Source organism: Lutra lutra, chromosome 2, assembly GCF_902655055.1.
Source record: "Lutra lutra chromosome 2, mLutLut1.2, whole genome shotgun sequence".
In the NCBI taxonomy this organism is placed as follows: Eukaryota; Metazoa; Chordata; class Mammalia; order Carnivora; family Mustelidae; genus Lutra; species Lutra lutra.
In genome coordinates, this window is record NC_062279.1 from 34,349,292 (window position 1) to 34,368,443 (window position 19,152).

The following is a 19,152-nucleotide window of genomic DNA, read 5'->3' on the forward strand; positions in this document are numbered from 1 at the left end:
GTCACCTTACAGGCAATACAATGGCACTAAATTCATATCTCTCAATACTTACCCTGAATGATAATGGGCTAAATGCCCCAATCAAGAGAAACAGGGTATCAGAATGGATAAAAAAACAAAAACCCATCTATATGTTGCCTACAAGAAACTCATCTTAAACCTGAAGACACCTCCAGGTTTAAAGTGAGGGGATGGAAAAGAATTTACCATGCTAATGGACATCAGAAGAAAGCAGGAGTGGCAATCCTTATATCAGATCAATTAGATTTTAAGCCAAAGACTATAATAAGAGATGAGGAAGGACACTCTATCATACTCAAAGGAACTGTCCAACAAGAAGATCTAACAATTTTAAATATCTATGCCCCTAACGTGGGAGCAGCCAACTATATAAACCAATTAATAACAAAATCAAAGAAACATATCGACAAGAATACAATAATAGTAGGGGACTTTAACACTCCCCTCACTGAAATGGACAGATCATCCAAGCAAAAGATCAACAAGGAAATCAAGGCCTTAAATGACACACTGGACCAGATGGACATCACAGATATATTCAGAACATTTCATCCCAAAGCAACAGAATACACATTCTTCTCTAGTGCACATGGAACATTCTCCAGAATAGATCACATTCTTGGTCCTAAATCAAGTCTCAACCGGTATCAAAAGATTGGGATCATTCCCTGCATATTTCAGACCACAATGCTCTGAAGCTAGAACTCAATAAGAAGAGGAAATTTGGAAAGAACCCAAATACATGGAGACTAAACAGCATCCTTCTAAAGAATGAATGGGGTCAACCAGGAAATTAAAGAAGAATTGAAAAAATTCATGGAAACAAATGATAATGAAAACACAACGGTTCAGTATCTGTGGGACACAACAAAGGCAGTCCTGAGAGGAAAATATAGCGGTACAAGCCTTTCTCAAGAAACAGAAAGGTCTCAGGTACACAACCTAACCCTACACCTAAAGGAGCTGGAGAAAGAACAAGAAAGAAACCCTAAACCCCAGCAGGAGAAGAGAAATCATAAAGATCAGAGCAGAAATCAATGAAATAGAAACCAAAAAAACATAGAACAAATCAACGAAACTAGGAGCTGGTTCTTTGAAAGAATTAATAAGATTGATAAACCCCTGGCCAGACTTCTCAAAAAGAAAAGAGAGAGGACCCAAATAAATAAAATCATGAATGAAAGAGGAGAGATCACAACGAACACCAAAGAAATACAGACAATTATAAGAACATACTATGAGCAACTCTACGCCAACAAATTTGACAATCTGGAAGAAATGGATGCATTCCTAGAGACATATAAACTACCACAACTGAACCAGGAAGAAATAGAAAGCCTCAACAGACCCATAAGCAGTAAGGAGATTGAAACAGTCATCAAAAATCTCCCAAACAAACAAAAGCTCGGGGCCAGATGGCTTCCCGGGGGAATTCTACCAAACATTTAAAGAACTAATTCCTATTCTCCTGAAAATGTTCCAAAAAATAGAAATGGAAGGAAAACTTCCAAACTCATTTTATGGGGCCAGCATCACCTTGATCCCAAAACCAGACAAGGATCCCATCAAAAAAGAGAACTACAGACCAATATCCTTGATGAACACAGATGCAAAATTCTCGCCAAAATACTAGCCAATAGGATTCAACAGTACATTAAAAGGATTATTCACCACGACCAAGTGGGATTTATTCCAGGGCTGCAAGGTTGGTTCAACATCCACAAATCAATCAATGTGATACAACACATTAATAAAAGAAAGAACAAGAACCATGTGATACTCTCCATAGATGCTGAAAAAGCATTTGACAAAGTACAGCATCCCTTCCTGATCAAAACTCTTCAAAGTGTAGGGATGGACGGCACATACCTCAATATTATCAAAGCCATCTATGAAAAACCCACCGCAAATATCATTCTCAATGGAGAAAAACTGAAAGCTTTTCCGCTAAGGTCATGAACACAGCAAGGATGTCCGTTATCACCCCTGCTATTCAACATAGTACTAGAAGTCCTAGCCCAGCAATCAGACAACAAAAGGAAATTAAAGGCATCCAAATCGGCAAACAAGAAGTCAAACTATCCCTCTTTGCAGATGATATGATACTATATGTGGAAAACCCGAAAGACTCCACTCCAAAACTGCTAGAACTTGTACAGGAATTCAGTAAAGTGTCAGGATATAAAATCAATGCACAGAAAACAGACACATAGATCAATGGAACAGAATAGAGAGCCCAGAAATAGACCCTCAACTCTATGGTCATCTTCGACAAAGCAAGAAAGAATGTCCAATGGAAAAAAGACAGCCTCTTCAATAAATGGTGTTGGGAAAATTGGACAGCCACATGCAGAAAAATGAAATTGGATCATTTCCTTACACCCCACACGAAAATAGACTCAAAATGGATGAAGGACCTCAATGTGAGAAAGGAATCCATCCAAATCCTTGAGGAGAACACAGGCAGCAACCTCTTCGACGTCAGCCGCAGCAACATCTTCCTAGGAACATCACCAAAGGCAAGGGAAGCAAGGGCAAAAATGAACTTTTGGGATTTTATCAAGATCAAAAGCTTTTGCACAGCAAAGGAAACAGTGAACAAAACCAAAAGACAACTGACAGAATGGGAGAAGATATTTGCAAACGACATATCAGATAAAGGGCTAGTGTCCAAAATCTATAAAGAACTTAGCAAACTCAACCCCCAAAGAACAAATAATCCAATCAAGAAATGGGCAGAGGACATGAACAGACATTTCTGCAAAGAAGACATCCAGATGGCCAACAGACACATGAAAAAGTGCTCCACATCACTCGGCATCAGGGAAATACAAATCAAAACCACCATGAGATATCACCTCACACCAGTCAGAATGGCTAAAATTAACAAGTCAGGAAATGACAGATGCTGGCGAGGATGCAGAGAAAGGGCAACCCTCCTACACTGTTGGTGGGAATGCAAGCTGGTGCAACCACTCTGGAAAACAGCATGGAGGTTCCTCAAAATGTTGAAAATAGAACTACCCTATGACCCTGCAATTGCACTTGGGTATTTACCCTAAAGATACAAACGTAGTGATCCGAAGGGGCACGTGCACCCGAGTGTTTATAGCAGCAATGTCTACAATAGCCAAACTATATGGAAAGAACCTAGATGTCCATCAACAGACGAATGGATAAAGAAGATGTGGTATATATACACAATGGAATACTATGCAGCCATCAAAAGAAATGAAATCTTGCCATTTGCGACGACGTGGATGGAACTAGAGGGTATCATGCTTAGCGAAATAAGTCAATCGGAGAAAAACAACTATCATATGATCTCCCTGATATGAGGGAGAGGCGATGCAACATGGGTGGTTAAGGGGGTAGGAGAAGAGTTAAATGAAACAAGATGGGTTTGGGAGGGATACAAACCATAAGTGACTCTTAATCTCACAAAACAAACTGAGGGTTGATGGGGGGAGGGGGGTTGGGAGAGGGGGGGTGGGGTAATGGATATTGGGAAGGGTATGTACTATGGTGAGTGCTGTGAAGTGTGTAAACTGGCGATTCGCAGACCTGTACCCCTGGGGATAAAATATATGTTATAAAAAAAAAAATTTAAATATAATAAAAAAAAAGAAAAAGAAAAAAAAAAAGAAACAGTAAAAAAAAAAAAAGCAGAAAATCCCTTTTCTGCTTAAAGGGAGGATATAAATTCTTCTTTTATTGGAGATAAACTCTTATCAGCCCAGAGAGGGTACCAGAGGAAACTGCAAACAAACCATGGTTAAACCAACCCTTATCTTCTAGTTACTTCTTCACCATTTACTCCTCCTAGCACAAAACCCCTTTCCTTGTCAATTCCTCACAAATTTATTGTTTATAAAACTTCTTGTTCTGATTACTTATATGGACCGTAATTTTGTGTGCACACATGTCTGTGCATGTGCACGCATGTGTGTGTGTGTGTGTGTGTGAAGGCTCCTATGTGCAGGTAAAAATATAATAAAATTTGTGTGCTTTTCTCCTATTAATCTGTCTTTGCCAATTTCATTTTATACTCAGCTAGGGATGTGAAGAGGTTGGAGGAAAACTTTTCCTGCCCTACATGAAGCATTAAGATTTATAAACATACATTTACAAATATTCAATTTAAAATTTAAAAATGAAAGAAGAAATAAAAATTAAAATGATAAAATACATTAAATTATCAATTGACCCAATATTTGAAGCATATTAAACATGATAAGGTAGAGGAGAGAAGACCCATAAATTCTAGTAGGGATAAAGAACACAAGCGGTCTAAGAAGAGATTTGACAATAAATACACAGCACTTAAAAATGCTCATATTCTTTGACATAGTAACTTTTAGGACTCAATCTAAGAAAATCATTAGAGAGGGAAGAAATATGTACAAATATACTTATTGCGGCACTTTTATAATAAAAACAGTGAAAACCTAAATAGGAAATGACTAAATAATTAAGATAATATGTATTACACAATCATCAAACAATGTTTTAGGGTAATTTTAGTTACGTGGATAATATTTAATATCTCATGTACAATAGAAGGAGGAAAAAAAGATGCAAAACTGTATTGTATGATTGCTTAGAAGCCATGAAATCACTGAACTGTACCTCAGACATTACCCAGGCCCTTGCAATCATTTTATGAAGAAATAAAGGCTCAAAAAAGAAATAAAGGATGGGAGAAGATAAATGACTATGCCACGAAGTCACAGGGGTGGTTTGGAGCAGACCAGAACTGGTATTCTAGGCCCTCCACTCCTCATTCTAGTTTATGGAATTTGCTCACATGGAGTTCCAGACCTGTAGCACATGACTTTGGGTGTTTCCAAATTCTCACCTACATCATCACATCTCTCTCTCTCTCATTCACATTTTGCTTATCAGCCAGTTATGAATCAGAGTCAAACTGCCTTGATCTCCAAATCCATAACTGCCTGGAAAAAGTGAATCCTTTTTTTACTACTTTGCATCATCTTTTCTCTAAATTATTCCATTTTTCTTGTCGGTGCCATATCATTAACACTTTGGGAAATATGCATTCCTGAGGGAAATGCCTCTAACTCTTCTCAAATTCACAAGTTTGAAAATACCACTATTACATATCATTTCCTCCGTAAAATGCCATAAAGTATAACTTAAAATTTTAAGTGACCCCCTCAGACAATTAATGATTCCATAAATTTAGTACTAAAGTCTTTTATATAGCTATTAAAATAAATTCTGGTGGAAGTAATTGCTGAAGTAGTTTCACAGATTGCTTACTCTTGTTTCTCTGTAGAGTACATCATAGTTCTGAGTTGAACTCACCATTAGACTCCTTAATATTACTTTCTGTCTGAGAAACATAATCTTCGGAGCCTCCTTAATTTCATCTCAAAGTTAGTTGTTAACTTTCTTTCAAGGTCATTTTCCCAAAAATATATAAATGTGAGGTTTTAGTTTAGTTTGTTTTTTAAATTCAATCATGAGCAGTAATGAATAGACAGCGCTAAGTAGAGAACATGGTCAAGTCAGGATTCAGACACCTAGAAGCCAACTAATTCTACCCACTTGCCATCTTAGCTCATTCTAGAACAATTAAGTTCAAATTCACGAGCCCTGTTAAGTTACTAATTACTACTACATGTTCCTAAATAATTGAAGTGTAAGATGTTATCCTCAAATGCCAAGAATCTATTCTATTATTTTATTTTCTTATGGTTTTTGATTCCCAGTGAGACACTTTATAGTCTCCTTTTATTATACTCTGCCTAGCTTATCCCCCTTCCAATTAGTGTAAATAGATATTTTTCTGTTTCTAACTTCATCCCTAGTATAAAATAGTTGCTCTGACTTATTTACACATTTGGCTGTGTCACATAACTCTGCAAATAAAGCTGGTTCAAACTGTTAATGGGACAAGAAACGAAAGACTAAAATCCATGTTCTTGGGACACCCCTAGGTCAAACACAACCAAACCTGTGATTCCCTACATTATCCCAAAGTGAATGCTTTGTTCTATTCTAAGAGTTTAAAATACATCATGATCTATTGGGTCTTTTCACCAGTGAAAACAGATGAGAAGTATGCTATTTAACATCATGAATGAAAGGGGGAAATTACATTGCTCACGTATGGTGGAGGCATCAAATTTCACCATCCCTTGCACAAAATAAAGAGCAGATGACCACTCTTAATAGTGGTCATGTTCTTCCTGTGTTCCCAGCAAATACCAGTTCACTTCAGAACTATTAGACTGGTACGTCAAAACATAGTCTGGCTTTGTCATGTTGAATGAAGACTGTGAAAAGATCTAACTTGTGGTCTAATGAGCCAGAAACCCAGACTCCTAACTGGCGACAAAGAGATGGGATCTGTCCATGGCTACTTATGTACTTGGAGTTTTGAACAAGTTAATTACTTGGACTGGGGCTTACCTTTGAATATATTTCTGGTATAAATTTGGTTAGGTTAAAGAAATATTTTAAAGGATTTTGTCAATGATCATCAAAAAACTCAGCAACTGTTAACTCTTTCAGTCTAGTAAATAAATTTCAAGTACATTTACATGATACATACTAGCATGTTTTACTTCCATTCCCATGTGCAGTTACAACCACGTCCTCACAATTTTACCTCCTAAACTCACACCCATCCATTCTTCTCTGTTTCTACTAGCATTATTCATGATCACACAGCCATATTCTCTGATGAAAATGTTGATCATTTTCTATTCCAGGGTCCCACCAATCTCTTCATAGTTTCTCAGTGTTTTTTGTATATTAACCATCTCTGAACAACTATCTACTCCACTAAATTCATCTTTTATTTTTTTTTAAGTTTTATTTATTTATTTATTTGAGAGAGAGAGAGAGACAGTGAGAGAGAGCATGAGTGAGGAGAAGGTCAGAGGGAGAAGCAGACTCCCCGTGGAGCTGGGAGCCTGATGCGGGACTCGATCCCAGGACTCCAGGATCATGACCTGAGCTGAAGGCAGTCGCTTAACCAACTGAGCCACTCAGGCACCCTAAACTCATCTTTTAAAATAAAGGACAGATTTCGCCAGATGCTATGGAGGAAGGAAAAGAAGATCTACAATTTCAGCTGACAGATTTTTTTTTTAATTTTATTTTTTATAAACATATATTTTTATCCCCAGGGGTACAGGTCTGTGAATCGCCAGGTTTACACACTTCACAGCACTCACCATAGCACATACCCTCCCCAATATCCATAACCCCACCCCCTCTCTCCCAACCCCCCTCCCGCCATCAACCCTCAGTTTGTTTTGTGAGATTAAGAGTCACTTATGGTTTGTCTCCCTCCCAAACCCATCTTGTTTCATTTACTCTTCTCCTACCCCTTAACCCCCCATGTTGCATCTCCTATCCCTCATATCAGGGAGATCATATGATAGTTGTCTTCCTCCGATTGACTTATTTCGCTAAGCATGATACCCTCTAGTTCCATCCACGTCGTCGCAAATGGCATGATTTCATTTCTTTTGATGACTGCATAGTATTCCATTGTGTATATATACCACATCTTCTTTATCCATTCGTCTGTTGATGGACATCTAGGTTCTTTCCATAGTTTGGCTATTGTAGACATTGCTGCTATAAACATTCGGGTGCACGTGCCCCTTCGGATCACTACGTTTGTATCTTTAGGGTAAATACCCAAGTGCAATTGCAGGGTCATAGGGTAGTTCTATTTTCAACATTTTGAGGAACCTCCATGCTGTTTTCCAGAGTGGTTGCACCAGCTTGCATTCCCACCAACAGTGTAGGAGGGTTGCCCTTTCTCTGCATCCTCGCCAGCATCTGTCATTTCCTGACTTGTTAATTTTAGCCATTCTGACTGGTGTGAGGTGATATCTCATGGTGGTTTTGATTTGTATTTCCCTGATGCCGAGTGATGTGGAGCACTTTTTCATGTGTCTGTTGGCCATCTGGATGTCTTCTTTGCAGTAATGTCTGTTCATGTCCTCTGCCCATTTCTTGATTGGATTATTTGTTCTTTGGGGGTTGAGTTTGCTAAGTTCTTTATAGATTTTGGACACTAGCCCTTTACCTGATATGTCGTTTGCAAATATCTTCTCCCATTCTGTCAGTTGTCTTTTGGTTTTGTTCACTGTTTCCTTTGCTGTGCAAAAGCTTTTGATCTTGATAAAATCCCAAAAGTTCATTTTTGCCCTTGCTTCCCTTGCCTTTGGTGATGTTCCTAGGAAGATGATGCTGCGGCTGAAGTCGAAGAGGTTGCTGCCTGTGTTCTCCTCAAGGATTTGGATGGATTCCTTTCTCACATTGAGATCGTTCATCCATTATGAGTCTATTTTCGTGTGGGGTGTAAGGAAATGATCCAATTTCATTTTTCTGCATGTGGCTGTCCAATTTTCCCAACACCATTTATTGAAGAGGCTGTCTTTTTTCCATTGGACATTCTTTCCTGCTTTGTCGAAGATGAGTTGACCATAGAGTTGAGGGTCTATTTCTGGGCTCTCTATTCTGTTCCATTGATCTATGTGTCTGTTTTTGTGCCAGTACCATGCTGTCTTGATGATGACAGCTTTGTAATAGAGTTTGAAGTCCGGAATTGTGATGCCACCAACTTTGGCTTTCTTTTTCAATATTCCTTTGGCTATTCGAGGTCTTTTCTGGTTCCATATAAAGTTTAGGATTATTCGTTCCATTTCTTTGAAAAAAATGGATGGTACTTTGATAGGAATCGCATTAAATGTGTAGACTGCTTTAGGTAGCATAGACATTTTCACAATATTTATTCTTCCAATCCAGGAGCATGGAACATTTTTCCATTTCTTTGTGTCTTCCTCAATTTCTTTCATGAGTACTTTATAGTTTTCTGTGTATAGATTCTTAGTCTCTTTTGTTAGGTTTATTCCTAGGTATCTTATAATTTTGGGTGCAATTGTAAATGGGATGGACTCCTTAATTTCTCTTTCTTCTGTCTTGTTGTTGGTGTAGAGAAACACAACTGATTTCTGTGCATTGATTTTATATCCTGACACTTTACTGAATTCCTGTACAAGTTCTAGCAGTTTTGGAGTGGAGTCTTTCGGGTTTTCCACATATAGTATCATATCATCTGCAAAGAGGGATAGTTTCACTTCTTGTTTGCCGATTTGGATGCCTTTAATTTCCTTTTGTTGTCTGATTGCTGGGCTAGGACTTCTAGTACTATGTTGAATAGCAGGGGTGATAACGGACATCCCTGCCGTGTTCCTGACCTTAGCGGAAAAGCTTTCAGTTTTTCTCCATTGAGAATGATATTTGCGGTGGGTTTTTCATAGATGGCTTTGATAATATTGAGGTATGTGCCGTCTATCCCTACACTTTGAAGGGTTTTGATCAGGAAGGGATGCTGTACTTTGTCAAATGCTTTTCAGCATCTATGGAGAGTATCACATGGTTCTTGTTCTTTCTTTTATTAATGTGTTGTATCACATTGATTGATTTGTGGATGTTGAACCAACCTTGCAGCCCTGGAATAAATCCCACTTGGTCGTGGTGAATAATCCTTTTAATGTACTGTTGAATCCTATTGGCTAGTAATTTGGCGAGAACTTTTGCATCTGTGTTCATCAAGGATATTGGTCTGTAGTTCTCTTTTTGATGGGATCCTTGTCTGGTTTTGGGATCAAGGTGATGCTGGCCTCATAAAATGAGTTTGGAAGTTTTCCTTCCATTTCTATTTTTGGAACATTTTCAGGAGAATAGGAATTAGTTCTTCTTTAAATGTTTGATAGAATTCCCCCAGGAAGCCATCTGGCCCTCGGCTTTTGTTTGTTTGGAGATTTTTGATGACTGTTTCATCTCCTTACTGGTTATGGGTCTGTTCAGGCTTTCCATTTCTTCCTGGTTCAGTTGTGGTAGTTTATATGTCTCTAGGAATGCATCCATTTCTTCCAGATTGTCAAATTTGTTGGCGTAGAGTTGCTCATAGTATGTTCTTATAATTGTCTGTATTTCTTTGGTGTTCGTTGTGATCTCTTCTCTTTCATTCATGATTTTATTTATTTGGGTCCTCTCTCTTTTCTTTTTGAGAAGTCTGGCCAGGGGTTTATCAATCTTATTAATTCTTTCAAAGAACCAGCTCCTAGTTTCGTTGATTTGTTCTATTGTTTTTTTGGTTTCTATTTCATTGATTTCTGCTCTGATCTTTATGATTTCTCTTCTCCTGCTGGGTTTAGGGTTTCTTTCTTGTTCTTTCTCCAGCTCCTTTAGGTGTAGGGTTATGTTGTGTACCTGAGACCTTTCTTGTTTCTTGAGAAAGGCTTGTACCGCTATATATTTTCCTCTCAGGACTGCCTTTGTTGTGTCCCACAGATACTGAACCGTTGTGTTTTCATTATCATTTGTTTCCATGAATTTTTTCAATTCTTCTTTAATTTCCTGGTTGACCCATTCATTCTTTAGAAGGATGCTGTTTAGTCTCCATGTATTGGGTTCTTTCCAAATTTCCTCTTCTTAGTGAGTTCTAGCTTCAGAGCATTGTGGTCTGAAAATATGCAGGGAATGATCCCAATCTTTTGATACCGGTTGAGACTTGATTTAGGACCAAGAATGTGATCTATTCTGGAGAATGTTCCATGTGCACTAGAGAAGAATGTGTATTCTGTTGCTTTGGGATGAAATGTTCTGAATATATCTGTGATGTCCATCTGGTCCAGTGTGTCATTTAAGGCCTTGATTTCCTTGTTGATCTTTTGCTTGGATGATCTGTCCATTTCAGTGAGGGGAGTGTTAAAGTCCCTACTATTATTGTATTCTTGTCGATATGTTTCTTTGATTTTGTTATTAATTGGTTTATATAGTTGGCTGCTCCCACGTTAGGGGCATAGATATTTAAAATTGTTAGATCTTCTTGTTGGACAGTTCCTTTGAGTATGATAGAGTGTCCTTCCTCATCTCTTATTATAGTCTTTGACTTAAAATCTAATTGATCTGATATAAGGATTGCCACTCCTGCTTTCTTCTGATGTCCATTAGCATGGTAAATTCTTTTCCACCCCCTCACTTTAAACCTGGAGGTGTCTTCGGGTTTAAGATGAGTTTCTTGTAGGCAACATATAGATTGGTTTTGTTTTTTTATCCATTCTGATACCCTGTGTCTTTTGATTGGGGCATTTAGCCCATTAACATTCAGGGTAAGTATTGAGAGATATGAATTTAGTGCCATTGTATTGCCTGTAAGGTGACTGTTATTGTATATTGTCTCTGTTTCTTTCTGATCTACTTCTTTTAGGGTCTCTCTTTGCTTAGAGGACCCCTTTCGATATTTCCTGTAGAGGCGGTTTGGTGTTTTCAAATTCTTTCAGTTTTTGTTTGTCCTGGAACTTTTAATCTCTCCTTCTATTTTCAATGATAGCCTAGCTGGATATAGTATTCTTGGCTGCATGTTTTTCTCATTTAGTACTCTGAATATGTCATGCCAGCTCTTTCTGGCCTGCCAGGTCTCAGTGGATAAGTCTGCTGCCAATCTAATATTTTTAACCATTGTACGTTACAGACTTCTTTTCCCGGGCTGCTTTCAGGATCTTTTCTTTGTCACTAAGACTTGTCAATTTTACTAGTAGGTGAGGGGTGTGGACCTATTCTTATTGATTTTGAGGGGGGTTCTCTGAACCTCCTGGATTTTGATGCTTGTTCCCTTTGCCATATTGGGGAAATTCTCTCCAATAATTCTCTCCAACATACCTTCTGCTCCCCTCTCTGTTTCCTCTTCTTCTGGAATCCCAATTATTCTAATGTTGTTTCGTCTTATGGTGTCACTTATCTCTCGAATTCTCCCCTCGTGGTCCAGTAGCTGTTTGTCCCTCTTTTGCTCAGCTTCTTTATGCTCTGTCATTTGGTCTTCTATATCGCTAATTCTTTCTTCTGCCTCGTTTATCCTAGCAGTGACAGCCTCCATTTTTGATTGCACCTCATTAATAGCTTTTTTGATTTCAACTTGGTTAGATTTTTGTTCTTTTATTTCTCCAGAAAGGGCTTTTATATCTCCCAAGAGGGTTGCTTTAAGATCTTCCATGCCTTTTTCGAGCCCGGCTAGAACCTTGAGAATCATCATTCTGAACTCTATATCTGACATATTACCAATGTGTGTATTGATTAGGTCCCTAGCCTTTGCTACTGCTTCTTGTTCTTTTTTTTGTTGTGAATTTTTCCGCCTTGTCATTTTGTCCAGATAAGAGTATATGAAGGAGCAAGTAAAATACTAAAAGGGTGGCAACAACCCCAGGAAAATATGCTTTAGCCAAATCAGAAGAGATCCCAAATCATGAGGGGGGAGAAAGGGGATAAAAAGAGTTTCAGAAGAAAAAAAAAAAAGAAAAAAAAAGAAACTATTAAAAAAAGAAAGCCGATAAAAAATATAAAAAGGAAAAAAAAAAATATATATATATATATATATATATATTAGATAAACTATTTAAAAAACATTAAAAAAAGAAATTGGTAAAATTTAAAAAAATTTAGCAGAAGAAGAGAAAAAAAAATTGAAAAAGAGAAAAAAAAAATTAAATTAACTGCAAGGCTAAAGAATCATGGGGAGAAAGCCATGAGTTCCATGCTTTGCTTTCTTCTTCTATGGAATTCCACCGCTCTCCTTGGTATTGAAACTGCACTCCTTGGTAGGTGAACTTGGTCCTGGCCTGGTTTCTCGTTGATCTTCTGGGGGAGGGGCCTGTTGTAGTGATTCTCAAGCGTCTTTGCCCCAGGCAGAGTTGCATCGCCCTTACCCGGGGCCGGGTTGAGTAATCCGCTCGGGTTTGCTGTGTTTGCTTTCGGGATCTTTTGTTCCCTGAGCGCTTTCCATAGAGTTCCGGAGGATGGGAGTGGAGATGGTGGCCTCCCAGTCTCTGGCCCGGAGGAGCCGAGAGCCCGGGGCCCCACTCCTCAGTGCGCCCCCAGAGAACAGCGCCCAATGACTCCCGTCACCCTGGCCTCTGGCAGCGCTCCGAGCTGACCGAGCCTGCGACCGGTTCAAAGTAATCCCGAGTTTAGAGCTCACTCCCTGGCTCTGTCTCTGTAGCCGGCTTCCCTGTTCTAATACCAGTAAGCTCTGGGACACTCAGACACCCCCGATCCTTCTGTGACCCTGTGGGACCTGAGGCCGCGCTGACCCCACCTGGGCTTCACCCCAGTTAAGCTTCTGGAGCGATGTCCCTCAGTGGAACAGACTTTTAAAAGTCCTGATTTTGTGCTCCGTTGCTCCGCCTCTCGCCGGGAGCCGGCCCCTCCCCCTGCGGTCTATCTTCCCGTCGCTTTGGATTCACCTCTCCGCCAGTCCTACCTTGCAGAAAGTGGTTGATTTTCTGTTTCTGGAATTGCTGTTCTTCTTCTCTTCAATCTCCCATTGGATTTATAGGTGTTTGCAATCTTTAGATAAACTATTTAGCTGATCTCCTGCTACCTGAAGTAGTCTCAGCCTGCTACTTCTCCGCCATCTTTACTCCTCCCCTTAGTAGAGAATTTTAACTGAGAGGAGCGGGTGCAGATTGGCTTGTGGGGTGTCTCTGAGGGGTACGAGGAGGTTGGTTCTTCAAGTGCTGGCAAAACTTGAGCTGGGTTTGGCTGCAGCCACAGGAAGGCAAGCACTCCTCTCCAGATTTTTTTTGATTTATCAAAATAAAATCAATATACAAGAGGTTAATCCTTACTGTCAACCCTACCCTAACCAAGGAACTTGTGTCTTAAAAAGATAGGTATGTGTAGAGGGGTCAATCTCATTCTAGCTATACACACCAAGCCCTTGATGGCACATGATGTGTTATAGGTTAGATCTTCCTGCTGCATCTTGGAGCTATGGGGCTATTTCCCTGTTCTTCTCACACTATCCAGTGTTGAGACATTCCAGATAACCTGGACCCACCTCCCACACTCCACTCCTTCCCATTTCCTAACGAACAGTGGCGTCTTCAAAACACCACAACCCCTTAATCTGACTTCTTAGGAGAAGTATCTCCCCTGTGCAGGCTGCAAAATGCTGCTAATGAGACATGGTGACTGGCCTCATCCCATGCGTTCTGCCTTCCTTTCTCTCCATCTTCCATTTCTCTGTTCTTTCCCCCCTCAGCCTGAATGTCCTCCCTTACATCACAATGTGATTTCCAAATTAGAGTGGTGGAAGCAATGGGGATAGTTATAGAAGGCCATTAAAGATGCTTCATTAGCATCGAGTGCCCCTTTGTAATGAACCTTGTGTCCCTGAAGGAGGAAAGAGGTTTAACCTCTCTGCAGGGAAGAGCCTCAGATACTGCAGGTTTCACTGCCCAAGATACAGGGGGCAGCTTGCAGCAAGACTGTCTGTAGAGCAGTGTTCCTTAACAGTGAAGTAGAGGGGAAAAAAAAAAACAAAAACCCAAAAACGTTCCTCCACACTCATGGGGTCTCTGGCTGGGCCAGATAATTAAACTGGCAAAAAAAAAGATGAACAAGAGAAAAGCATACCCAATAAGAAATGAATTTTTACATGTACAGGGGAGGCTTCACAAGAGAATGAAGACCCCAAGAAGTGACTAGAGCAGGAATCTTTTATACCTTTTGGACAACAAAAAATATATCTATAGAGAATTGACAAGATAAAAGAGTTTGGGCTAGGGGTAATAAGTAGTGAAATAAATCATGAATTCCCTGTCTTTGGTGATAACAATGTCTTCTTTCCTCCAGGTACAGAAAGATACCTTTCACATAGGAGTTTTATGATCTGTTTCTTGGAATAAGGGCAAGGGGCAAGGGAGATCAGAGTGAGCTTCTTGCTTCTGCCACTTCTAAAAGATTACTTACGATATTTAGTATTTGAGGCAGCATGTCCTGAACCCCATCAGGGAGAATACTAATTCTGGAGTCTACTAGACTACAGACTGGGGTTTGAATTGAAATCACCACTTGTTAGGTCAGAGAACACGGACAAATTGCTCAATTTCTCTGAACCTCAAATTTTTAATCTCTGTAGTTGTGATGATTTAGTGAGACAATCTACACAAAGTGTTTAACAGGGAATCCTATGCTTAGTAAATGGAGCTATTGTTATTGCATGTTCAAAGAACTATCCCACTGAGGGCTTAATACTTTAATTTACAAACTGCTTTCCCCATAGAAATCTTGACCTTCGTGCAATCTGTGAGGGAGACAGGGTAGATATTTTATCTCCCAGGAGACTGGTGGGGTTTTTTGTTTTTTTGGTTTGTTTTTGTTTTTTTTTTCCCCCCAAATTTGGTGAGTAACAAAACCGAGACTCAAAGCCCTCCCTTGAGGGTCCAGAGCACTTGCCCCTGGCCACAGAGGACCTCTTGAGTCTCTAGAGGAGCAGCCACCATCTCCAGAGGCTGTGATTCCCCTGTGAATATTGTTTCTAAACAGTGTGTGGTGGTGTGTTTTCAGTTTTTTTTATTCTATCTACTTGATGCGGCCAGGCAGTATGACAGCTAGGAAGCCCAGCTATTGTGTGCTGTCAACTTATTTAATGATTATTCTAGGAGCAGGCGATTTCTTTTTTAAAATTATTTCTATTAACGTATAACGTATTATTTGCGAGCAGGTGATTTATATTAGAGCACAAGGGACAGATTGCCCATTAGGCAGAAAGGCGTGTTAGTCAAACTGGGAACTCTCAGCAAACAGGGAAGCAGAGCTGGCTCATCCCCAACTCCACCCCCAAAAGAAATGTTAGTGATGCGATTATCTGGGTATTGTTCAGCCAGGCTGAGGTACTAGGCTCTGCAGACCTCCACTACCCTCTGTGGCCTCACTCCAGAAGGGAGAAGTGGATGGGACAGTAGGGTAGGAGGGACCAACAACCAGTTAGTGACAGGGTTAGAAAGGAGAGTCTAGAAATCAAAAGGGCTCCCAGGAGCTTTTTTACCAGCTACAGAAGGGATTGGAAGAACTGAGACAGCCAAAGAAGAGAATATTCTGGATCATCTTTTCTATAGCACCATTGCCTTTCTGGAGGAAACTAGTTAAATTTCTCCTACCTCTCCGTGCTTTGTTTTGCATCATCACCTTAAGTGGGAAACATTTTTAAGATTCTCTTGCCAATTTCTTGATCTCTGTGGTGAACCTTGATTCCCTGATTGAGATCATTCTTGGAAGGTGGACTTTGCAACAAGAAAAGCGCATGCTAGAGAAGATATTTTGAGTGGAGTAACAATAAAATGTATTATTTTCATTCGTTCATCAAGCCAACTAACCCAAGGATGTTGTTTCAGGGCAAGGATTAACTTTCGCAAATACAAGTTAGTTTTCTGACATATGAAAATCCAGAGAGGAATTTTCAGCATCCTGAAGAACCTTTCCCAAATTAATGAGATGCATGTGCATAGCCCTATACATCTCTCCTTCCAACTACACTGAGATGAGCCAAAGTATTTGCAAACAAAGGAGAGCCAAGCTTCTTCTTGATCTTGCAGTCATCTAGGACTCCATCCTTTCTCTTACTGTGAGCAGGAACTGCAAAAGTGTAATTTTTGAAGGGTTTATTTGGATATATCCCAGGGCAAAGAAGCCTAGCTTTCCCTTAAAAACAACAACAACAACAACAACAACAACAACAACAACAAAAACCACAAAAAACAACAACCCAAGACAAACAAACAAAATCCTTCAGGGCAAAAGTTAGTCAATGTTGCTCCCTAGTGGCAAGATTTCCAAAGAGCAACTGTTAGTGAATAACTTCAATGACACTTGAATGCAAGGACCTGGCCTCTGGCACTACTACAGACAAGTGTAAATGAGGAAAGGGATGCTCTTACTTGCACAGTGATGGGCATCCCATGGAGTTGGCTTTCCTCAACTAGCAAGTAAATTCTTGCAGCCAACTTGCTATACTTCCTTCTTTCACTCTTTCTTTTGTCCAGAAAGGATTTGATCCTTATCTCTTTTATAGCACTTGTATTTTTCACACCATCAATTCAATGCTTGTTAGAAGTGATACTAAAAGATATTTTTAAGTATTCAGAAGGCCCAAAGATTTTACCGAACAAGCTTACCATTAGATCTTGATTACTACTTAACAGCATTGGCTTATCTTTATTTTCCTCCAAAATGCTCTGCATTTGGATGGGTTGAGCTAGCTCTGTTTTCACAAACCAAAGAATGAATTCCTCTGCCTGGGTCTCTGTTCCCATGTTTTTAAAAGAAATGAGTAGGACTTAGGGATAAACAGATTTAGTGCTCAGTAATTCTTATACCTCAGTGCTTATCTACATAGTGTTTGCATATTATATTCCAAAGACCCTTACTTCAAGGACATCTTGAAAAAAGAAAATAAATGTATTAATGCAACAGTTACTTTCACACTGTACCAAGGGCATTGCTTACAGAGGCAGTTTTTGGATAAATGCAATTAAAATCACAATACTGATGAAGAAAGTCAGAAATGCCAATAAAGAGGGCAAATTTATCCTTTGCTGCAAGAAATAATAGAGCTAGTGAAATGCAAAGCTGTGTCTCAGAAGATGTTAACTAGTTTCAGAGAACTTCATTTGCCTTGTGTATTCCCCTTTTATCATTCATTGGGATTTTCTTTCAAATAAGTAGATTAAAATACCTTTGTATTTTGGAAAATTATTTTGTCTCTATAGGGTTCTAGATTCTCTTCCAATAGTAATTGAAAAACTGCTGGGCTATCCTCAAACCAATGACAGAGCAGGAGGCCAATCCATCCTTTGGTCTCCAGCCAAAGCTTGTAAGAACACAGTAGGGGTTTGGAGAGGAGAGTCTGGGTGAACGTGCCATTTCAAAGGAAGCTGATCAGAAGAGATGCCTTTCATCTCCTATGCCATTGGTGACAACTCCTTTTTTCAACCTAATCTTCAAGTTGGATATGACTGCTCAGAAACTCAAACAAACACACAGTTCATTGAAATTGTGACTGTGGAACACAGTCACAAAGTAACCAGCTGCTGGGACAATGCTTGGTAATTTGCCTTAATCTTTTCAGTGGTAGACCAGTAATTCCAAACAGGAGCAACAGAGAAGATGGTAAAGGAACGACATAGTGATAATTGCGTTGAGACCCTGGCCAGAGTCTCTGGTTGGAGCTGCCAACAGTGAGCCTCCGCTTGTGTTGCTCTCACACCACTTCTGCTGGTAGGCATTAAGCATTCCGATGAAATCACCAGCTTGATGTTCAGTTGGCCTGATTGCTGGAGAGACTGATTGCATTATTCATTCTCATGAGAAGGTTTTTAGGACTCTCAAGGATCCACAGAGATTATACGAAAACAACAGCAGCAGCAACAACAACAACAAAAACTCCAGAGTTATCAATAGTTTAATTCATCCTTCTATTCTTTCAAAAGGGGGCAGAATCAGAGGATAACCAGAGCCTGAGCAGAAATGGGTTTTGGGTGAGATTGTTTACCAGCCCTGTATTTTATATGATTGAGTGTCCCTCTCTTCGTTCTTAACTTCCTGTTTTTGTTTTCTCCTTTTTCCTTCTCTTCCAGAAGGGTCCTCCATCTTCTTGAAAACAAACAAACCAACCAACCAACCCCAAATAAACAAAACCCTTCAGCTTGCTAATTCCCTGCAAAATACTCCCATCTACTGGTCAAATGGAGAAGGCTCATGTCTTAATTTTTTTGTTAATACTTGTACCAGGATTGAAGACCACCCTCCAAACAGTGCAATAATTAGAGACCACAAATGAGAAATTTAAAAGTTTGGGGAAATTCTTCATTTTATACTTAGCAATCCACCCACATGTTTGATATATATATATGGACTTAAGTGTGCAGTTTGCAAATACCCAAAATGAAGCATAACTCTGCAGTACCACAGAAAGCAAATTAGTATGAGAAGGAATGGGAGACTGGACAGAGAACCGAAGACACGGTGTTTCTGGCAAACTGGCTGGCATATTTCTAATCAGATCACATAGGGAAAGAGGATGCACAGATGGAATCAGAGACTGTGACCAACATATTCCCTCTATGATGGAAATTCCATGAAATCCAAGAAGAAATTAAATTGGGCTCCAACTTAACTTACCAAAGGGGACAACCTTTCAGTAAAAAGCCACTCAGAAATGATGCTTCTTCTTTTTTGTTCATGTTTTTAATGAATTCATCTGGTAAATGAAGTTAGACCCTGGCATGTGGAAAAGAG